The sequence below is a fragment of the Amphiprion ocellaris genome, chromosome 18, assembly GCF_022539595.1.
Source record: "Amphiprion ocellaris isolate individual 3 ecotype Okinawa chromosome 18, ASM2253959v1, whole genome shotgun sequence".
Classification (NCBI taxonomy): Eukaryota; Metazoa; Chordata; class Actinopteri; family Pomacentridae; genus Amphiprion; species Amphiprion ocellaris.
The window spans coordinates 22,832,628-22,857,446 of record NC_072783.1 but is presented as its reverse complement, the minus strand read 5'-3'; the positions used below and the strand labels follow the sequence as shown (position 1 = coordinate 22,857,446).

General features: G+C 41.6%; 1 protein-coding gene and 1 long non-coding RNA gene across 2 annotated transcripts in view; one reads left to right on the top strand and one right to left on the bottom strand.

The window, feature by feature from the left end:
- The window catches only part of shisa9a (shisa family member 9a), a 73,450-nt gene that overhangs the window by 30,265 nt on the left and 18,366 nt on the right, over positions 1-24,819 (bottom strand). The window lies entirely within an intron of this gene.
- LOC118470130 (uncharacterized) overlaps positions 1-24,819 on the top strand; it is a 121,268-nt gene that overhangs the window by 89,066 nt on the left and 7,383 nt on the right. Inside the window, exon 3 of the long non-coding RNA XR_004847157.2 lies at positions 19,869-20,027. This is a non-coding gene — a long non-coding RNA (uncharacterized LOC118470130). The remainder of the gene's footprint in view (positions 1-19,868; positions 20,028-24,819) is intronic.

The window sequence follows — 24,819 nt, the reverse complement described above, 5'->3', positions numbered from 1 at the left end:
TGGATGAAATTTTCAGGGAAGGTCAGAAATGACACAAGGACAAAGTGATTAGATTTTGGCAGTGATGTGACTTATAGTCTGGATCCACGGATTTGTTAAAGATTTCTGTGTCATTGCGAGATAGCGGCACGGCGTTAGTAAACTTTTCCCAAAGCTCTGTGTGCTCCATTTTACCACTGAGCATTCAACAGGCCAGTGTGGAGTTCAGACGTCACGGATTTCAGATGTAACAAGTTTAGAGAACCAATCCCGTCAGCTTGCAAGGTGGGACTTTCTGTATCATTAATCTTCATCAAAATTGGTGTCTGATTGGAAAATATATGGCCGAATTACTCCATTAGTGCTGTTGTGTAGCACAGAGCAGTTTTACGGTAGTTTTACACCAGCTCACCTACGACGGCGAGCAGAGTCATAGGAGAGCTGGTGTTCTGAAGTTGCAGTCAGTGGAGAGAGAGGAGATACTTCATAGATCTGCACATTCTAGACAAAGTGTATCCAAGACATTTTAAGGGCTGGAAGGGATTACTAACATCAAAATCACTTCTACCTTTGTAACTTTGTCCATTTAACTACTACCAGTCAAAAGTTTGGACACACTTGCTCACTCATTTGTCTACACTTTCGACTGGCAGTGTACATAATCAATGACTAGAGAGAGGCTTTACTTCACAAATGTCAGGACTGGCACACAAACTTTCAAAAGGTTTTCTGTTTGCTGTGCTCATGAAAGAACTGTTTTGTTGTGTTCTTCCACAATAAAAAGACGAAGCAGGGAGTCCATGTTGCTGACTTAGAATCAAATACCAGACAGGGACATCGATTCCATTGACGGGTGTTCCATCTCACAGCCAGTTCTTCTAAAGGTCAGTTATTATGATTTTCCTCAGACCTTTCTGAGTTTGACAAGATGGACGTCTGGCTGTGCAAGATTACTACTGACCAATGGGGTCAGTCTACGTCATCTCAGGTAGCAGTGTTGCTGCACCATCTCGGATTTTGTTCAGAGTATACTTACTTGTTATTTGAGACCCAAAAGTAAGTTCTGTAAATTATTTTGGCTGAATTTTGAAAATTTCATGAATATGTTTTCAGACCCGGGAATCTTTCCCCAAAAAACAAAAGGTCTTACCTAAGAAGCCATTACCTCCAGAAATATAACTCCTACAGCTGTAAAACCTGCTTAGAACACAGACTGAATTTCTTCCAGTAGATACAAATGATCACATGGCTGCCGCACAGGTCAAATTGGTCATTATTGACCCTTGATAATGGAAAAACCATGCTAATTTTTTAAAAAATGAGAATGGTATTAGGGCCCCATAAAGCCCCTGTACGTTTATCCAGATATCATCAGATGGAGGCCACTTAAACGATGCAGCTGGCCCACTTGGGTGCATGAACTTCCCCCTCACATCCTGCTCCTCTTCATCCTTGTCAGTGGTGGATCCAGCCACCACTTACGATCAAACACACAATCTGCATCTTGAAGTGGCCTCCATCTGATGATATCTGTTGGTGCCAATAGTTCATGTTCTGTCACCATCCAGCTCCAACTACTATAAGGAGGGAAAATGACCAACAGAGACACTGAAATGACTTTTGGGAAATTCCTTGCAAAATATAAGACATGAATCAATTGATGAATAATGCCTCTATTGCGTTTTCATTTGTTACTTTTAGCACAGCATTGATATCCTGTTTGTTGTGATGTTGAATTCCCATCGGTTTCCCAGTTCAGGCTCATTCCCAGCTACATATTTATGGAAACATCTGGCAAGGTATAATAAGCCTTATATGTTGTTAAATTTCAACATGAGGAAAATGTGGAAGCAATTTGTAACTTTGCAGATACAATAACAATATGTGAACCCCAATGCACACCAGTTTTTTTGCTCCTCCAAATGAGTCCACATTACCAAACTGGCATGTCAGAACAGCAAAAAAGTGGAATCCTGGCTTGCCATACTTGCCTCACATCAAATCCTGCTCATGCTAGATGTATCAAAAGTTGGTGAAATATCAACCAAAGACTGCATTTTTATTAGGAAAAAAAAAAAAAAAAAAAAAAAAAAAAAATATATATATATATATATATATATATATATATATATATATATATATATATATATATATATATATATATATATATATATATATATATATATGCAGTTACAGGAACTTTCTGAGGCCCCAGCACCATCCTCATTATTGAATTTCTCAAGGGCCAACAGTTAACAACTGGACCTCTGCTGTAACCAACCAATCATTTGTATCCTCTGGAAACAACTTTGTCTGCGTGCTCATCAAATTTTATGACTCTGGTACATATTTTTCCAAAATTTTTTAGACTTGAAATGGTTTCCTAGGTAAGATTATTTTTTTTAGCGTGTATGCAATGATTCATAGCTCTAAAAACATATACAATTCTCAAAATTCTGCCAAAAATTCCTCACAGAACTTAGTTTTGGATCCCAAATAATAAATAAATAGAGATGGTGCAGGAAACATACTTCCTAAATTCTGTCTAACAGACACACACTGACCCCAATATGAAATATTTAACACTTCCTCCATGCTGTATTTTTCCTCTCACAACACCAGCTGTTTGCAGAAGCATATGGTAACAGTAGTGGCTGTAAATTGGCTTAAGGTTGAATCATTGCTATGTTACATTAATCACTGACAGGAGGCAACGGGGGATTTATTTAGATGAAGGCATCACAGAGGACTACTTGAGGAATCGTCGGGGGGAAGCGGTTGGATTTGGTTTTTGAAATATATGCCACAGTTTGAACCTTAATTTCTGCATTAAAGAAGCAGACATTTACATGAAGTTACACTGCAGGGCAAAGGCGCAGAAATGTCAGGATTACAGTAAGTGTGACGGCGATGATGAGACAGCTTGTGCATGGTGAGCTTATGACCGCCAGGTAACAGACAGTGCAGTCAGCATCGCACAAACATGCACGAACATTAACACTGCAGAGTCAGAGAGACGCACAACAGCGAAACACAGAGTGATTTCAAAGCTGCCTTCTCTCCCTCGTGGGAAGCCAGACATCCAGCATGGAGCCGTGAGGCAATCCTCCCGGGGCAGCAGTGGTATCTGTGCTTTTCTCATATCCCAGACAAGAATATATTCTGTTCCACTGCACAGTGAAGGCGTGGAAATAGAGTAGACAGCACATTCGACTGTGTCCCTTGATGTGCGCGGTATAGTTTGTGTGTGTGCGAGGGGAAATGAAGGAGAAAAAACATAAAGACAGACGGAGATATGAAGAGAGAGCCAGAGCACATGTATGTAGGAGTGCCTCTATCTCATGCTTGGCCTGGCTCCATTGCTACTGGCTGTACAGTGTAATTTCACTGCCTGTTTGATTCGCCGCGGAAAATTGTAAGCAGCTGACTCATCTATTATTCTGTCTTTCTCCTCACTCTGCAAGTGGATAAACCCTCTTCTTTTCTTCAGCTGCGGCACTGCTTCTCTGTCATTACTCATCTCTCTCCATCTCGCTCTTGTCATGGCAACAGTATTCTCTCGTGTAGTATTTGCTCTGCAGCACACGGCGAGTTCGCATTGTCCCGCAGTCACCCGCGCCCACATATCAACAGGCAGGCCGGCTGTACTGTACTGAAAAAGTCATTGTTATGCAACCTATGTTATGCTGCCTGCTGCTCCGTGGGTCTGTCTGTTCCACTCTCGCCACCGATTCTTCACGTGTCTGCGTGCCTCCTTCTAGGTCACATCCTAACAGCTTTGTCAGGCACCGTCAAAAAAGCACACGTTTTATTGAAAGCCTTGTTCCAGTTTGGAAGAAAGGCAATTTCGTGAGTCATCGTAGGGTAAAGCACTTTGACGCTGAATAGATGTTGACACAAAAGTCTGCGCCGACAATAAAAACCTGTGTAAACAGAGTCTCGAAATGAAAAAGATGAGACGCGTGCAGTTTGCCAGAGCTGCTGCTTGCATTGTTGTGAAACTGAGGCCGACAGTAAACATCTTTGTGATATTAGCTCGGAGGAGTAACATGAAAACTGTGCCATTTACTTCCAGATACTGCAAATAAGTATTTTCTAAAGTCTTCTGAATTTATTATGTAGCTGTTAGAGTCCTGGACTGGTCAGAAACCATTCCACCTTTGTGTGACAGCGTCCACACATCCTCAAATTTGAGTGGGAGTATGTGTGGTCCTCTGTTTCTCTGCATATGCATATTTAGTCACAGTGAAAATGGTAAGCAGGTTATGTGTGAGCCTGTGTGAGGCAGGAGTCGGGAGCTTCCTCTTTATTTGCCCTCCTGTCTGTTTACAGCACATAAGAAGCTGCATCTGTCTTGACCTCATCCCTCTGGCCCGTATCTCTCCCTTGCAGCACGGAGGACGGCGAAGATCACAGAGCAAGCACAGGCCTCGCTATGAGACCGCTGAGCTCATGGGAATTTTGCCGGGAGGCGGCTGTAAAATCCCCTTTGTACGGCGGGCGATGAGGTGAGGGAGTTCATGTGGAGGTGTGAGCGAGGAAGTTTTTGGGCCCTGGGGTGAGCGGGTCAGACCTGTGTGATTGGAGGGCACTTGGGAGAGAAATTCAGTAGATGCTCGTATAAACGGGAAAGTTTGCGAGAATAAGAGGCAGACAGTGAGAGAAGAACAGATGTCCGAGGCTCCGTGGGTCTTTTTACCTGCTGGCGCTGTCAGCAGTGGGAGGCGAGTTTGAAGTGTAAGGGCCAGAAAGCTCACACCTAGAAACTATTTGACACCAATGCTTACACTTTGAAAGACCGCCAGCTTTATGAGAGGCAGGCAAACAGTGTACAGCTTTTAGAGGTGCTTCAAAAGTCACAGAGTAGCCTGCTTTAAAACAGTGATGCCCCATCAGCTACTTGTGTTGAGCGATTATGCTGTTTCCAAGGTGTTCATAGAAAAGCTGTGTTCAATTTAGAAATATACAAATAAATATGTATACACACTGAGCTAGCTGTAACCAAATGGCAACTTTTGGAGCTGAAAAAAGATGCTAAGGCTGAAGCACAAAAAACTGCAGTTTCTGAAATGGCCACTTGAGGCTGGCTCCAAAAGTGAGTAAATCCCCATAGACCGCCATGTTAAATACTTAAATTTTCAGCAGAAATAAACATGGTTCCAGTCTGGTACAAAAATATTTTCATTTCTAAAGGTAATTTCTCCATTCAGGACAACTGTACAGGGAATAAATCTGAAACTTGGTGCGATGACAACGAGAGACCGACAGGTGACATCATGGCAGGTTTGTCTATCTTTATATACTGCACACCACTACAGGTTTCTGGCAGTTTTAGTTACTTTATAGATTACAAGCTTCCATACCCTTTCCTGTCAGCCAAAACCTTGCATCTCCAAATTTGACAGTTTTCTAATTTTTCTGATAAACTGAGAGAGTTAGGGTTTCTTTATGGATTGAGATCAACATCCAGCTTCTTTAGATAAACATAAATAAATATCCAGATATAATGCAAAAAAACTTGAGAACAGGATTTTTTGCAGTTTTTTTAGAGATGTGTGGTTCTCAAAAGGCAGCAACGCTAAAAGCATATGATGATCCTATTGAAAATCATTAAGCTACCCACAGTATATAAGTGGATTAAAAGTACTCAACCAAACCTTACAGAATCCAGACACATCACACTTTTCAGTAAAATGCTGACTGGGAACATTTCTCTGCAGAATGAGTACTTGTACTTTTAATAAGTTCAGTAAATTTTACTGATAATATATGAGTACTTTTACTCACGTCAGGTTTTGAATGCAGAACCTTTACTTGAAGTGAAGTACCATTTTTTTCATACTATTGTCTAAGTACTAAGATGTTTTTGTTGGGTTTTTTTTTACCTTGTTAACATGGCGTCTATGTTTTTTTCTGTATGCTGGAAGACATTATGATTGAAAAAAAGTCGACACAATGGCTAAGCATTTATACCACTGAGATTCTTAAAAACAGATTCAAACTTCTAGGGTTTCATAAATAACAAACCTAAGGAACCAATCCTGGGGTGGGGCTTTTTGTATCATTGAATGTAGATTTGTGTTTTCTAGTGGGAACAACAATGTAGAGTCACATCTAAGGACGGAATTACTTTCATTGAAAACACATCTAAATATGTAACTTTGAAACACAGAGATGACTTTTCTAAACAGTTACAGTTGCTATAAAAACAGTACCATTACCTCTATATATCTAAACGTGTTAAATAACAACCAGTTAAAATCTCTTTCAGTTCACACATATTGAACACAGTTTGCAGTGTTGATGAATGAGAAGGAGCTACCACTTTTGATGTCAAGATTTCAGCAACACTGTAAGTTTTAGAGCCACAAAATGAGAACTTGCATGAACATTCATCTGCAAACTCGACCCATGTGCAATAGGATCAAAGCTTCTTACCATATTAAAGGCATGTCACCGCCATCAGCAGTCATTTATTCGCCCAGAAACCGTGCCTTAAGGACTTGGGTGCATGTGTTCATGAATAATATATCTCATGTAGCTTAGCCTTAAGGCTGTCGTATGCATTTCAGCGCACAACACTGTCTGTCTGCTCTGAAGCAACATGTCACATCCTCAGTCTTATATATGGCCTTGTTTTCCAAACATTGTTCATCTCATTATCATCACCATATGCTGCTAGCTCTGTCTTCACTCATTAGTGCATCAGTACGCTCCCATTTAGAGAGAAATGGTGACAGAGAGCTTTAAATGCTCCAGAGATAGGCCTATAGAAAAATGTGCTATGGAGGAATGTGTGCCGTCAACTCTGTTCCAAACCTGAGCGATTCCCACGAGGACTGACCATTAAACAGATAGGAGTGTGGTACAGAGAAACGCTATTATTGAAAAGTCTGTCATGGGGAATGGCGGGGGGATGCCAGAGAGAATAGCTTATCTACTCTTAATTGTTCCTCGCTGATCCTTTGAAAGCACAATGACTTCCGCGGCACCTTTTAGAGCTTTCCGTCATACCTACCTCATTTTGAAGTGCTATCGATATCCATTGTTCTGCTGTTTTTTCCCCCTCTCTTGTGTCGGCAGAACATTTACAACGGGTTTCAACAGCTGTCTCCCTCTTGCATTGTCTTGTCAAAGGACAATGCATTGACTCAAGTCTCACAGGACATTGTTAAAGCTTGTCACTGAATCAACTGTAAGATATCACTCTGTTCGCTCTTTAAACTGGATGTATTTCAGCCCAATGGAGTTATGTTTTAAAGGTTATGTATGTGGGAGCTTATCCCACACAGGTTACCAAACAATTCTGATAATTACTGACCCATGAGATGCTTGTTTTTAGCATATTGCTTAATATACCTAATGTATGCAAGTACAGTTTTCTTCTTTTTCTCTGTATCCAGCTTATAAACCATATAGCAGATGGGAGCAGTCATTTGTAACAGCATTATAATGTGTCAAATGTAAAGGAATTTACCTTGTGGCATCTACATTGCACGAGTGGATGGAAACAAGTCAGGCGTGAAGGGTGTTGGAGCAAATGAAATGCAAAATAACACCTCCAGATAAAAAGACCTGTTTATTAGACGCTTAAAACCATAAGTCCTCTGCACTACTGAGTGCTGACAGATGTGTGGGAGAACCCCAGGTAGAAAACAGAAAAGTTGTTTGGAGAGTAAAGCTGCAGAACATCATCTAATAACTGAAATTTCAACAAGAAATTATATACTACATTAGCCTTGGGGTCTATTATGTGGAAAATAATAGTTTACAAAGCTTTTATTAACGTGTTAGTGGCATGACATGCAAACATTTGTAAGTGATACAAAGCTCTTGAAGTAATGGGATCTCTGGAGATAGAACAAGAATTGAGACTTTTATTTGTCCCGTGCATCATGCAACGTAGTGTAGGTGCAGTTAAATGTTTTGTCAGTAGTATCCAGCTTTTCTTAAAAAGTCTAAAAGAAATGTATAAACATGCACTAATCACCTACAAGATGAAAACCACCATGATCTGCTGATAAACGCCGGCTGCTGCCATTCAGGTAGATGTTACTTGTTACTGACACGCACAACCATCTAAACATTGTGCCCGACCAGTAAAACCTACCCACTGCAACGGTACTCCCTGAATGCAACAATGTAGCCCACCACATGGTAAAAACTGCTCAGGAGCAGCTCAAAGAACACAACCAAGAGCTATAGGCATTGGCCTGGCCTCCACATTTATCAGATCTCAATCCAAATGTGCATCTAGGGGAAGGCCAAAAAACAAGCCCCTACCTTGCAATGCACAGAACCAAAAGGATCTTCTGTCAAAGTCCAAGTGACAGACACCACAAGAGACCACTAGAGGTCCCATGTCCATGTCCCTTCAGTTCAAAATTGTTTTAGTGGCACAAAGGGGATGTACATATGACTCGCTAGATGGTTTTAATGTGTGTATATATGGGTGTACATCATCATATATATAGAACTATAAACTAAAAAACAGTACAGGTAACAAAAATGTGCAAAGGGAGCAGAAAGTGTAGGCAAAAATGTGCAAATAACACAGGTATTGCCCCTGATGTGAGTGTCCATGTTAGGTAAAGTTTCATTTCCTGTCAAAAAATTCTGTCTTCCTACAACCAGTTACAGTTATTCAGTCATGCTGATGCTAAGCTGCTGACTTAGCTTTTAGCAGCACAGCAGTCCCTGACCTCATATTGCCTGACTTAAATAGGATCTCAGTGACTTCTACGCAGAGAGGTATACAGATTTTGAATTCAGAGAAAAGCTCAGAAATCTTAACTCGAGATATCAAGAGAGAGGAAATTGGTCTGGTGTATCCTTACAATCAATTCAGTGTTAAAAGGTCAGATTTACCTCAGGAAGCAGTCTGAAACACAATCTTCTATTTATTTCACACAATCCTCCAGCTCCCAAAATGATTTCAAAGAAAATTCCCTTCCTTGGTATTTGAAAATGTCAGTATGCAGGTTTCTGTCACATGGTTGTATCTGATAAGGGCCTTGGGCAGTCGTCTCCAGTGGCTACAGACTGGGTGTTCCTCGCTGTGACAGGGCTCATCAGTCACCGGGCCACAGAGGGAGACACAATGAAAACAGAGAAATAAATACCTGCTTCACTAAAGCATATGATTGACAAAGAGGAGCCCTCATCATCATGATGATGGAGCACCACTCAGGGAAACAGAGCATCCACTATAACATCTGGCCCTGTTGTTGATCTTCTGTCTCTCCCACAGAAATATGTTCCATTTGCAAGTCATGGCCTGATTATCTCTGAATTTTACCCAAAAAAAGAGGCCAGCTTCTAAAAAGCTAGCGTGTCCTTTAAGTTTGACCTTTTCTCACTTCTTTCTTCTTCCTCTGGGTCTCTTTTTTTGGCAAGTCATTTGAGTCTTTCTGAGGTTGCTGATTGGCAGGAAGCTACCACCGCAGTGCCTCCCCGTCTTACTGGGCCCAAATGTTTCCCCCTTCATCCAGTGTTGTGAGTCAGCAGTGGGACTGCCGCTCTATCAACTGAGGGCAACATGCTGTTAGAGACAAAGCGAGACAGACAGACTCAGACAGATTGGGAGGGAGGCAGTGGGAGATGGTGATGATAATGATGTGTGTCTCCATGGGGGGCTGACACCTCTGACAACATGTCAGCAGTGTCAACCCAGATACCACCAGAGAGAGACAGGCAGGACACTGCTTCCCAACGGTCCCTCGGGAGAGCTTGTCAGGTAGTTATGGCATCTACGATGACAAAAGCAAATCCAAACATATGTGTTTAACCTGAATTTTCTGTGATATTAAGCTCTGATTGATTTTGTAATTGTAGCGAAAGTCTTGTATTATTGAGCAGAATTAAATTGCACTCGATTGATTCAGTTTACTGGTCATGAGGGGTAATATGCAGTCGGCAAACTGTTGATTTCCAAAGTTAGAATAAATAACCCCAATGACGTGATCAAAATAGCTTAAAGATTGCATTAGAAACTGGAGGTGTGTGGATGTTGCCCAAGTCTCTGTGGTGAAAATTGTACCACCACAACAACCCCTCCAATCTCCTGATTCTAACTGGAAACACTCTGGAACCAGCACCATCAAATGAGGTGAAAACAGGCTACTGAGCTAATAGTAGGTGGAGGAGGAAACAAGTGATAACAGTCATTTAATTGGCAACATTCCAAACAAGTGAAGGAGGAGACATTTTGGAGGCAAGAAAGGAGTGATGAAACAAACTGCACCGCTGCACGTCTTATGAGTCTTCAGTGCTTGCAATCTAAATCACATACTTTTCCTTTTCCCCTTCAGTACATACTACAGCTGCCCTCACAAAGTACGTACTGATTCATGCCATGTGCATACAGTTGGGACATACCACTTCATCATTATATTGTGCCTTAAGCTCTGACCGTGTTGCTCATGTATCTGTTGCGGTGTGTAGTGTGAAATGAGCTGTCATCTATCTGTGTGTTCTCAGAGGCTCAAGCTTGTTCATACTCACACAAGACATATCTTCTGCTGCACAGAAGATTGTGGATCAGAGTGGCCAGAAAAGCATGCTGGCTTGCATACTGCAAAACGTATGCAGTAAGGCGTCCTGGTACGTATGGGGACATGATTAGTGGTATGGTAGTATGCATATATGTGTATGTGTTGGAACGCACCCTATGTCTTAATCAGTCTCTGGCAAAGTTAAAATGTGACATAGCATTGGAGTACATTTCCATTGTTCTTTTGGAACAAAAAGGCACAAAAACACCCCAAATAAAACCCATGAGATGCAGTTGAAAGCCGCACAAGCTTGTACAAGGACCTTTAACTTGAATTATTTAGTTACAAAAGTCTTTCTCCATCTTCATATTTAATCCAACTGATTGTTGCTCATTGTGTTCTAACAAAAGCACACCGAATCTGATTGTTAAAAGAGGCTAAACTGAGGTGCAATTCTCACCTTAACACTTAATCCAGCTAAATGACTAAAGGCAGCGTTCTGATAGCTGATAGGGTTTAATTAAGCGTAACCTCTGAATTTATTTCCCATGCAGTCTCTGACCCACAGTCTGCTCCGCTGGCTCTGCTGAAGAGAAGCTTTATGTTAAAAAGCTTTATAGTCTGCTGCACCTGGCCCTTGGTTTGAATCCCTGGCAGGTTTAAGCGTCGGAGCACAGCTGTGAGGGGTTTTTCTTGGCCTGCGAAGAGAAGGCAGGGCAGTAGGCAGATTTACCCTGGTTCATCCCTCCATAGCCAGCAGCAGCAGCAGCAGGATGAGAAATGCATGACAATAATTGCTGAACAAAAGCGAAAAGTAGAGTTAAATGCGAGCGGCAACGGCTTAAGCTGCATGCAGTTCACACAACATCCGAACAATCTAATCAATCCCAGACTGCAATTAGGCTTCATTTGTTGTTTGGCGAACAAAGAAAGGCTTCTAGGTGCATGTCTCCAGTACAAATAACTCCTTGTTACATACTTCCTAGAACTGGCTCGGAGCACAGCAGCTCGATAACGTGATCTACAGCGGTAATTTGTTTTGCACGCAGACTCATAACTTGTGACATTTAGAAGTTTCCACAACAACAGACGCTCTTTCTGTTCTTTCTTTTCGTTGTGTCTCTCTCATGTGCTCGTGTGTCCACATGACAACACATCAATGACGAAGCGTGTCGAGCCGAGGGTTCATAGTAGCCTCGCGTCCTGTCATCACTCCATCTGTCTCGTGCTTCTTCTCCTCCTTCAGCCTAAAAAACAACATTAATTTTGCCTTTCTGTTTGCTCGCTGGGGGGAAATCCAACGGGAGGCTTTTTACTTCACCGGGGCTGCAATATGTTTTGGAGTTGCGTGTTTGTGTTTGCACTCGACTGGGCAGTCAAAGCATGATTTACAAGAATGTGAATGGGTGCTTTATTGTATGTGGCATTAGTTGACTAAAGGGAGGAAGGTTAGATTGAGAGGCTTGGAGAGATCTCTCCTCTCCCTCCGTTTCTGCCTCTGTGTCGCTGCCATATGCCAGTCTAATATCAGCACATGGTGGGAAACACACTCTTATCCGTGTGCCTGTTTATTTGTGTACCTGTTTATCTGTCTTTTCTTTCTCTCTGTACCTCTTCCTCTTCCTCTCAATCCCCTGCTCCCCCTCAGCCCATCTGTTGTCAAAAGCATCCTGAGTGTTTATCTACCTGTCTCTCTGCTTTTTTGTACTTTTTTTTTTGTCTAGCTGCAGCTCAAACAGAGAGAGAACAGGTCAGCACACTTTCACTGCACCACTGAACACTCACGCTCAGATCTAAAAGTGCGTCTGATACCTCCAGTTTATGAAATTTGAAGGGAGGAATATTATTTGAGGAACCTCTGTGGGGTCCTGAGGGATCTCCGTACTAAGACGGACAGATTAGCCCGCAAGTGAATCCCACACTTCATCACAGGAACTGTCTATTCATGCACTAAGATGCCTTTGTGACATTCTATTATTAGAAATATAAACTAAACGCAGCACTTATTGATGGTCTGTGCTGCAGGGATGGGCTCGAGCAAGACATCTATACTCCCTCGGAGAGTTAGGGATGAAAGTGAAAAAGGAGAGGGGAGAGAAAAAGTAGGTTACAGAAGAAAGACCGGCTGCCTCGCTCCATTTGTAAGCAAGCGAACACAAGCACTGGCAGGGTGCAAAGTGTACAGTGTGTGAGTGTGCATCACTCTGTTCAGTGTGTGCCTGAGCGTCGCTGTGCCTTTTCAGAGAAAGACGGCGGCTGAAGAAATGCACAAAGAACAACAGAAATGGCAGCACGTAGGGATGCATGCAATTAGACGAGCGCACATGGTGGTGCACATGTTTGCTCAAATGAATGGGTGCGCTTTCTCACATGGGTGTTTGCACTTGCAAGCATTTGTGCAACAGTTTAGGGCTGATTTTTCTCGTGTGAATGCCTCCAGTGTGCCTTTGTTCGATGCACAGATATCTGGTGAATGATCATGCAAGGGTCCGTGCAGAGCGATGGTCCTGCAGAGCGCCGTCGCTCGGTGTCTTGGCAACAGGGAGTGTGAGAGGAACCAGTGCGAGCAGACAAAGACGCCTCCATCTGCCTGACGAATGCTGCAGAGCAGGGAGGCAGGCAGGCGAGAGATAGCTTCCATGCAACAGCATGGGGGGTTAGAAGTGGGTCATAAGGAAATCCCCATATGGATGACCCTCCATCCCCCTCCTCCACACCCCGCTGGGCACTTGCTGCTCTGCCGGCAGCCCTTCAAAACTAACCCACAGCCCTGAGCGACAGGCACCGAAGGGACAAATGTTTGGCTACATAGACGCTCTGTGCAAAATGCTATAGGCTCCCAAATGGTTTGGCTTTTTAGGTGTAACTGTCTCCCTCAGATACCAAGAATGGTGTCAAGAAAAATGCTGCAGATCAGAGGATAAAAGGATAAAATGTCATGAATTCTGCAAAGCAACAAAAGCCAAACAAATCACCTGCATGCAGCCTCACACTACCTGCATCCTGCACCATCATTCACTTTGCCTCTCACTCCTGTCTTTTCATATGCGCACACACAAACACATGCTCACACATGTCTCCACCCACTGCTTCAAACTCATGTCTTCCCAAATGAACTAAATCTAAACTGGTTAATTATGAGATTCATCGCTGTTAGCACCTGTTAGGTAATTAATGCCAATCACTGCCTTCTGGGGAGGAAAATTATCCTCCATAAAAACACGGTTTAGCTATCATCACTCTCTGTCTCTCTCTCTCTATGCAGCTTCCTTCTTCCTTTTCTCTCTCTCCCCTGCTTATTACCTCCATCAACCTGTGTGCCCTGCGCCTGCTGTTAGCAAATCATCCCAGAAAAATAAATAAGCGCCGCTATAAACAAATGTTACCACGATGGCCGCGCTCGTCGGATGAAGCAGTGGTGGAATTCCATCAGCCACAGATGGGTAGACAGCGTGGGAGTGCGGATGTGGCGATGGAGAAACCTGAGATGTCAGTTGGCAAATGCAATGAGAAAACAATAAATAATTTAGGAGAGAGCTAATACTGGGATGGTGATGGTGCTTCTGACCAGAGTGCTAAGCAGGACTGCAGGTTCCGTCACTGTAGATTGACATTCAAACCAATAGTGTTCCATAAAATTTTAAGACACGTTGCAAATTTAATCAGAAGTCAACTACTTGATATTGAAACCTTCACTCCAGGGTTGCTGCAGCTGGAGCCAATGAAAGATGCTTCGGCATATGCTTCTTCTGATATTGATACATATCTGGCAGGTGGAGATGTGCACCATCCAATGCATATTAAATAGAATGGCGATAATCTCATTCGCAAACATTGGAAAGCTGCAAACTGTGCAATTGCTAGCAATTATGATATAAAGGTGTTGTATAATCCATTAATGCAAATAAGACATAAACACAGATTATCACTTGGCAGCTCTCAGATGCACTCTGCACTTTGCTTTATTTTCTGCTACTAAGTAGTTTGGTATCATAGCAGGGGAAGATTACCTCACAACACATGAGCTTCTGTGGTTTATAGCAATGCTAAAATGTAAATGAACTAAAGGTAGGACTGTAAATTATAGCTGCACGCAGCTAGCTAATTAAATTATCTCCACAAGCTGTTAAAAAATGCAGTCTCTAGCTGACTTTTTAATTTTTCCAGCTGACGTGCTATAAAATGAGAATCTTAAGGGATCTTAAACACACACTTTATGGTTCATACATGGTACTGAACTAAAAGATCCCCTCCGGTTTTACCTTGTTATCATGCCCATATGGTGTTTTTTTAATATACACCAGAAGAATTATCACCAGTGAAATAAATAGCCAACGCCATCGCTGAGCATTTCCACCTTGAAAGTATGCTATGCTGCTGACTGTCTCAATAAGAACAGATTCAGACTTTCAGGTTTTCAGACATGTAAACATATATGGCAGAATTACTTCAGTATTACAACTTGTCATTGCGTAGCATAAAGTAGTTTTAGTGTTTGAGCAGAGTTGTTGGTGAGCTGGCGTGCTCAAGCTGCCATGAGTGGTGAGAGAGACAGAAAGGAACTTCATAGTTCTATGCATTCTAGAGGAAGTAATGGTGTGGAGTTACATCTAAGCCATTTTAAGGCAGGAAGAGACCATTGTCAAAGACAAGTTTTAAATATGTAACTTTTTTAGGGGTTAAATCGGTAACCAGAGAGGAACAAGTGTCAAACTAAACAGCATTGTTCTTGTAGTGCAGTGCAGAGCTAGCTAATCCTAGTATCACAGGCATGATGAGAAAAAAATGTGAGATTAGAGTATTACTCTGTTCCATCAAGTTCCAGTCATAGACTGTATGTATAAGATAGAAATAATGACCATAGCATCACCTCTTGGTTTGTGGAGTGTTTTTACCGTTGCCATCTTGGTCTTTTGGAGCCAGTTGTAATGAACAAGGAGTGGATCTGACAGACAACTCAAGGACGCTACTCAAGATATGATGTTGGATTTGAGATCAGGATTGCTGAGGTTTTTCCAGTGTTTCGTGAAGGAAATTCGTCTACAGTTGGTGTTCCAACTGAAATTACTGACTGGAAACTGGGAAGTTCCCATATCTCTGTTCAAATTGAATGAAAAATTAAGTTGTAATGGACTAGTTGGCAGCTTTCCACTGTAGGATATCTGGGTAGCTGCAAAGTGTCACAAACATTTACAGGAATGGCCCAGTAATTGTTCTTTTATGAATCCATAAGGTTTAACTGTGATGTCAACTTCGAGCATGTGAAAAAAATGACAAATAGTAGTTACAGGATACAAGTCCATTTCAGAGGATGTAGGAAATAGTACAATGGAGGTTTGTTATGTTACATGATACATTTTGTATTGAAGATGCAAATGTTAGAGAGGAAAAGACTACCACTCAACAAGAACATTGACAGATTGTCCTTTCTGAAGTATCTATCTTGGAAAAGGTAATTTTGTGTACCCGAAAATGGCCTTGAAGGAGATTCTAAAGGGGCGGCTCTAGTGGTTGGAACATATATTAAGGTTCGGTTTACCCTAAAGACACCTAAATCAGCATTGTTGCTACTACTTGTTTGTGGAGACAGACAGGAAACAGGTTTCCTGGTATACATAATCAGCTTGTTAGGTTACATTTAAAGTGCATACACACTTTGTTCAAACTGATCCTCACATTGTTCTTTAAAAAGGCATCAAAAAAGACATAAACCTTCAGACTCTCTAAATGCAGTCTATAGCGTACAGTATCTCTTACTGCAGCATCATGCACACTGCTTCAACATGCAAAGAAATTAAAAAGCCTGACAGGCCTGACGTGTCACAATTATGTTTGCTGAGTGATTGGACAATTGAGGTTTAAACAGTTATATGAAGGTATGACATTATTTTAAGTGTTTAAAATGCAGATTACTGTGTCTATGTAATCAAATGGTTGAAATGATGAAAACTGATGAAAGTAACTTCAAAGTCCAAAATCAGACTTCAGCTTAGTTGTTACCAACAAATCAAGGAGAAAAAAGGCATCTTGTTTTCACATTTAAAAAAAAAAAAAAGGAAAGAAGAAGCTTGAAATGGTGTGAGAGGAATTACAATTTGGGAAAGCAGCAGGAGACAGATACTACTGTGGGTTAAGGGAGGCTCTCATACATAAATCTAATCTGTTGCACGGGCATTGCGGCGTGGAATGACTTATACATCATTTATGACTTTTAACTGTTGATCTTTGGGCATCGCAGAACCTGCTGGAACAATGTACACAATGAGAGAGGAGGAGAAAGAAATAGGTATGAGATGGGTGGGGAGGGCAAGTAGCTGATGCTGGGGAGCAGATTAAAATCAATACAAACATACAGCAGGACCAAATGACTCAGGTAGAGCAAGAAGAAATTCAATATGATGCTGAAATAACATGAGACACAGACAAGCAGGTATAAATGAAATGTTTGCACTCGGGGCCATGCCCGTAAAATTTATTTCTACCTACTCTACAAGGCACATAATGACGCATAAACGCCACCTCTTGCAAACATGAGCATACAGAAAGAGAAATCAAACAACTGTTTGGACATTTGAGTTGAACCTAATGTACAAAATGATGACTTGAGACATGACTGCCTGAAGGCTTGAATCAAGTTTTGACCTCTGAAAATCCCAGAGCAATAAAAAATTAATAAGACTGTCATGCGGGTTTTGCATAGCCGCAGAACTTGAATATTTAATTATTAGGCCTGTGCATTGAAGGGAATTGGTCTCATGTGTGTGATGCAGGATTGCAGTTGGAAAGTGAACTGTTCAGATGGGATGCTGCTTTAAAGATCAGCTTATAGAAACCTAATACACTTTCATCCTAACGGCAGAATCTCTATTGCTTTTGGACAGCAAAGCCAACTGGCACCAGACATGTTTTACTAGATTATTTAAACTACTTTATTACTCTGCCAAGGAATGGTGGAGTTGTATGACAACTGGTGTACGTTTGTCTGTCTGCTCATTTGTCTGTCTGTCCGTCTGCCTGTATGTTCGCAACATTACTCAAAAACGGACCAACGGATTTGGATGAAATTTTCAGGGAAGGTCAGAAATGACACAAGGAAGAAGTGATTAGATTTTGGCAGTGATTCAGCTTATAGTCTAGATCCTGTGCTCTCCTTTTCATTTAAAGTAAGTGCACCTGAAATATTGCTAATAATCTCAGTCAGACTTTAATTAGGATGTTATTGTGTCACCCAAATGCTCCTAATGTCCCTCTCCTCAATTCTTTTAGTTATATTAACATTAGTACATTCAGTGGTGCAAAGTAACTCAATACAATTACTGCACTTAAACTGTAAGCACAATCGAGCTGCTTTATAATTCCATTTCACTACATTTTAGAAAGAAATATTGTACTTTCTGCTCAACTACATTTATCTGACACCTTTAGTGTCTTCTAGGATAAAGGTTTTACACAGTTCATAATAAAATAAGCTTTTAAAATACAACGTAATTAAATCTTAAACCTTTTTGTCTTCTTACATAAAGCATTGTGTAGTCTGCCATGTTTCAGATGTCCATCAGCTGCTCGACAGCTCAGTCAAACAGGGATTCTTCTTTCTAAACATCTTAAAATTTCTTTGCAATACATGTTCAAAGGATCTAATATCTCAGCAAAAACAAGATTAAAGAAAAACTCCAAAAAACTGAAAACAGATTTGTGGATCAGAACTAAGTTTTTTCCTCTCTCGTCTCTCATTAATCATCTGACAAGCCCTCAGATCTGCAGTTTTGAAAATAATTATTATACCACCTGTTGTTTTCTTTACAAAGTCTACACAACAGGCCTTCAGCATGGGTAATGGTGTTTGATTTTATCATAGTGGTTAAATAATTACAGCTTCTTGTAACACATACAATGAATTTTGCTTCAAATATGATATTTTACAACTGTAGAAATGTCAGAATTCACACGAAATGACCAAAACATTTGCGTTACCTTTACTTTGTGCATAAGCTTATAAGTCGAATCAACAGATAATCCAAACTAAATTATCACTGCACAATGCCTAGAAAAGAAGAGAATAGCGAGATGAAGAGAAGACAGCCATTGTGGTGATTAACAAAGAGGAATACAGCGAGAGAGACAGTACTAGTCTGCACTGGAATCAACAAAACAGCATGCATTACAATCTTAAGAAGAAAATACAGCGAGGATCCACCAAGAAATGCAAGGAAAGAAGCAGAAACCAGTGGGTAATAATCGGCAATAATGGTAGTAATTATATTTCATAAAAATATGGAAGATATGTTGCCAAAAGCCAAAGTTTTTGTCCTCAAGTTTTGTGCTTCAATCAAAAAGGAAGGATTTTCAATTTAGTGTCACAGAGGAGGAACGAAACCAGAAAATATTCTCAAACTCAGGGAGCTAGAATCAGAGAATTAAAACATTGTTTCTTATTGACCATCATTAGTTGACAGCTAACTGATTAATCAAATACCTGCTCTAATATAAAGCAGATCCAACAAGCTCCACCTGCAGCAGCTGCAACAGTAACATGCTGCTGAAACACTGATGCCTCACTTTTAGCAGTTTATTGATACTGTCATCATATATGATAATTTATCAAGAGTATTTTCATGTCGCTGTATTGATACTTTTACTTTCAGTAAAGCATCTGAATACTTCTTCCACTGCTGATTACTTTCAATCTGAAATCATACACCCGATGTCATGCTTTTTTGCACTTCTGCCGAGGCTCTTTGGAGATGCTCACTTTAAAGACAAACTGAAGTTGACAGTACAACTGAATATTTGAGAGAAAGCAAATTCCAAATTGCTGACAAGCATGCCTCTTCCAGTCCATCCATTCACATTCATACCAACAAACAACAGCGTACTCGCTCCAAACACCAATTCCCCGTCTGCCCATTATCTCCTGCTTTCCACCGGCAGCAAAAACAAGAAATCACTGTCTTTCATCTTCTACCTGTAAACTGTGCAAGACGTTCACATCAATACTGTTTGTTCACACTCGACATGCACCTGAATCGCTGATGCAACAGTAAAAAGCGGACTTTGTACACAGGGGGGCTTTGGACCAATTCAGGGCTAAATGAATGTCAAAACATCGAAGCCACATTGCCACAACAGAATAATGTTGCCATTGTGTTCTTGATGGTGAATCGCAGCAGGGAGCTTTGAATTCTATCTCCTCTGTGTCTCTCCACTTTCATACCAAGAGAGGCCTGGAAGATCGATGGCCTCAGATATAGATTTCCTCTCACGTCAAACAGCCTCCCCTTTAGTCGGCGCCCTTTATTCTTTCTTTTTCACAATATTTTCTCATCTCTTGTCCCCACTTGCACTGTACTCGTCTCAATTTTTTGGTCCTTCACTTTATTCCTCTCTGTCTTTCAGACTTACAACTACTCTCCATCTGGCTCCCTGTGTCAGAACAGGAGGAGAGTGGGGAAAAAAAAGTCACTTTCAGATCCCTTCAGCTTCTATTTCCCAAGATTCCTGAGGGGGACTGATTCAATCGCTGCCTGCTGCTGAGTTTGACAGTGACATCTAAAGGTACCTCTCCCTCTGGATGTCTGTCTCTTACGCTTCTCAAGAATTCCTCTTCCTCCATTCACTGCTGCACTCCATGCTATTGCCATCTCCATATCGTGGAGAAAAAAAAGCACCTTTCTTGTGTGATTGGAGATGGTTATCATCTGTCGGGTAGACACTCAAGGGAAGTATTAAATTTGCATGCAGTTCTACTCGCGATAATAAAGCTAAATAAAAGTGGAATGCCTCATCACAGGCAGAGTAGTGTATATTATACATTACCGGGTAGACACCTAAATTAATGTGCTCACTGATTTTCCAATAAGGTAAGGCCCGTTGGGATTATGAAGCTCATTAAGTTGCTTTGGGTGCAGACTCAGTGTCATGCTGCTGCCTGTGATCTGATGAGAAGATACTGAAATGGTGCATTTGCATAAATGTATGAGACGAAACACGGTGGTCAATGAAAGGGCAGGGAAGTAATCCACATTTACATATTCAGCCTACAGGTTACCAGGAGTGTGACGCTGGCAGGAAGGAATCTAAAATACCAGCTTTGACATTGATAATGCACACAAGTATTGTTTATTCATCCAGGAATGACTGGCGCAGAGAATTTTCGACAACAGTATGTTCGCATTTTTACAGTGAGTCACAGACTGTGGGGCTGCCCACTACAACTGTTGCTGCTGTAAATGTTGTATTCTTGTACTATTGTGTATCTCGGGAAAATTATTCATCACAGGGAAAATTTTTCTCATTCACTTCCTCCTCCAAAATGGTAAATGTAAACAGAGCTGTGTTATTTATCTATATCCAGACATATGAGGACAGAGGATAGGTAGAATAAACTGGTGATATAAACTACCGTTCAAAAGTGTGGGGTCACTTAGAAATGCCCTTATTTTTGAAAGAAAACCATTTTTTAAATGAAGATAACATTAAATTAATCAGAAATGCAGTCTAGACATTGTTAATGTGGTAAATGACTATTCTAGCTGGAAACGGCTGATTTTTAATGGAATATCTACATAGAGGTACAGAGGAACATTTCCAGCAACCATCACTCCTGTGTTCTAATGCTACTTTGTGTTAGCTAATGGTGTTGAAAGACTAACTGATGATTAGAAAACCCTTGTGCGATTATGTTAGCACATGAATAAAATTGTGAGTTTTCATGGAAAACATGAAATTGTCTGGGTGACTCCAAACTTTTGAACAGTAGTGTATATATTATACAGGGAGAAACGTCCAACCTGTTTCTTTTCACAGGTTACAACATTCACCTAATAACATGCCTGAACCTTGCTGATTTAAACTTGTAATCTCAAGGTTGACAGGTCAATTGGTTGGTCAATATATTGTCATCAGAACAAATTCTCATTGGTCAGACATTCACCAGTGTTACTTGCATAAAGAGAAAAGCTCTACGTCAATAGACCTCCAACATTAATCCATTATTCCTGGTGGCAGCAGGAACAGACTACTTGTGAAAACCAGGTTTTTACACTTTGAACCCACCAAAGCTAATCAAGACATCTGGGTCAAGCTTATTTTACATTTACTAACTTACTGACTCAAAATTCTCTCTAAACTAGTTGACACTATGTCAAGGAAGTCGGTGATATAGCTATATCTTGTTCAAATCCTCCGATTACTGGTTCAACTCCTAAAACACATCGAAGATTATGAAAGCTATAGTGGCATAAAATGACTGAGATGTTACTCTACACCCTTGCTTCCTTTTGAATATGGAGATCTTTGAAGTCCCCACTCACTGCAGCTGAGCACACCAGCTCACCTATGAGTCTTCATTCAGTCGTACATGTCTGAACTGCAAGCCAGTTCTGAAGAAGAATAATGCTACAGAAAGCCCCTCCTGCAAGCTGATATGGTTGGTTTGTTTAGGTTTGTTACAGTGGTGAACAAAAGTTTACATACATATGTATATCATGGCAGTCTTGAGTTTCCAGTGACTCCTATAACTCTTGAATTTTCTATGATGAAATCATTGAAACCTATCTGTCTTAATTGATCTTCTGGCAATATGACAAAATCTGCTGGGTCAAAATTATACATAGCAACTACAATTTGAGTTTGAGTAATGTAGAAAGGTGTGTTCGCTACATTTTCTTAGCAGCATGACCTCTCACGATTACAGTTGACTGCAGCTGCTGACTCCTCTGAGCCAATTTAAATAGGGCCCATTAATGCACTCACTAGACTCAGCTACAAGCACTACAGTGGCAAAGTCTGGCCTTTACAAGTGTATGGAAACTTTTGTTCATAACTATAAGTATAAAAAAGTCTGAATCCATGTTTTTGAGAGTGCTGTCGTTGTGCTGCGAGGTGGAATTGCGCAGCCATAGTGTTGACTGCTTGTTTTGCTCATGATGTGTCTTCTAGCATATGAAAAAACACCATATGGACACGTTAACAAGGTTAAAAACTTGATTTTCGCCAGAAGGGGTCTTTAACACCTGAGGCGTTGAGTGTGAACATATCAGAATTAGCATATTTCAATATGTTTGGTATAATAAACATTTTGTAACAGCAGGCGCATCCAGCGGCAGCTTCAGTGGCTTCAGTATCTGTCAGTAGCAGCAGCTGCACCCACAGCAAGCTGGATGTCGGTCTCATCAAAATGAAACAACGATATCAGGAATGGGATGGAATAATTAAACATCCATCCATCCATCCATTATCTATACACCGCTTAATCCTCACTAGGGTCATGGGGGGGGGGGGCTGGAGCCTATCCCAGCTGACTCAGGTGAAGGCAGGGGACACCCTGGACAGGTCACCAGTCTGTCACAGGGCTACATACAAAGACAAACAATCACTCTCACATTCACACCTACGGGCAATTTAGAATAATCAATTAACCTCAGCATATTTTTGGACTGTGGGAGGAAGCCGGAGTACCCGGAGAGAACCCACGCATGCACAGGGAGAACATGCAAACTCCATGCAGAAAGATCCCGGGAAAGCCGGGACGTGAAGCAGGGATCTTCTAGCTGCAAGGCGAAAGTGCTAACCACTACGCCACTGTGCAGCCCTAATAATTAAACAAGTCAGTTAAAATAATTTAATATACTGAAAACAGTAGCTTTTTATTTTTATTTCTAATTCATTCTGGCACTGAGGCGGACTATGGACATTTATTTTGTAACAATTGACAAACTATAGACCAGAGGTAAGCAAGCTTTTCTGCAGACCTGTGCAAGATATGTTATATCTCATTCCTTGACAAGTGTAAAAGCATAAATTTGTGGGTTTACATGGCTGATATGAAAAACTCTGTTATTATGGGTGAATGAGAAACACATTGTAAAGCGCTTTCAGTACCAATACGTAGAGAGGTGCTATATAAGTGCAGACCATTTACCATTATGTGTTTTGTTGTCACAGTGAGGTTGCCAGGCAACCAGTAGCTGTTTCCTCCTGTCTCCAGTCTTTAAGCTAAATTACCTTCCAGCTCGACATCAGACATCAGAATAGTATCAGTTCCCTCATTTAACTCTCTGCAAGAAAGCAAATAGGCAAATGTTGTAACATTTCACGCCACTCCTTTTATTGATATGAACCTGGATCAGCATCGGAATCCACTGTAGCAGTAGTGAATTCATTTATTCCTGCAAAAATGAGGAAAATACAAACTTCTCAGGGCCACCCTTCATGCTCAAATCCTTTTCAGTAGATGGAGACTGGCTACGAGGAGGGCTGAAAGTCTTGCTACGAGCATTGTGTATTCAATCAGTGTGCTCTCCTTGCCTCTCTTCTTTGACACAGAGGTGATTCAAGCTGTGAGATGCTTTTTCAAACAGCATCAGGATAGGAAAAATAAATAAAGACAACATCTGACCTTTCCTGAAAGAAAAGCTCCCGAAAAAAAACAAAAACAGTTTGATCTTTTGGTTTAAATCCTCCACGAAAGGAGAGCTGTTGCTCAATTGTACACACTACTCATTCTCAGTCACACATGCAATGTAACAATCTGAGCAGGTTTATCAGTGTCCTCTAACCCTGTAGTTACAGAGACACACCTCTGCTTCTCTCTGGAGGAAACCGTGAGAATCTAGACAACATAAACCACAACAGGAGCAGATTCTGTAACCAGCTACTGCCATAAGACACGTGAAATGCCAAGAGAAAAAGGCAACAGTGGCCAGAAGCCTAGTGGAGCTGAGAGTAGGGCGATTTCTGCAATCAGAAGGGTGGAAAACAAAACTCCTTCTCTGCTTTCGTGAGGCGTTCCAGGCTGGTAACTTGCAGGCAGGCAGACAGGCACAAGATCTGTCAGAGTGAGAGCCCAGCATCGTGACGCATTTCACCCAGCCACATGTCCCCTATCCATGGGCCAGCACCCAGCAGGACGGGGGGGGAGCTGGGTGAGAGCGGGGGCCGTAAGCCTGTCCACAAGGTTGTGTGTTTTACTGTTTGTGTGTGTCCATATGCATGTATGAGGATGGGAGGGTGAGCGACGGGAAGGCCGCCAATGTGTCCTGACCTCCTCGGGGCTGGGTGGCGAGCGAGCCAGGCCATACTGAAGCCTGCGGGCAAAAGAGAGAGAAAAGAAATGGAGCTCGCTCTCCCAGGACCGAGTTTAGTGATGGGTGTATGTGTGGGGCGGTGGCATGGACGGGGGGGTTTCACAAATGTGCCCCCAGCATGAAGCTCTCCCTGCCTGTGACGCTGGTGGCATCTGTCAGCTGGCCAAGCAAATCTGCTGCCTGCCCCTGGGCCGTGTGAAACCCAGGCCTGGAACTGCAAATTGCGTGTACATGGAGGTAATACTCTTGGTGTCCATATG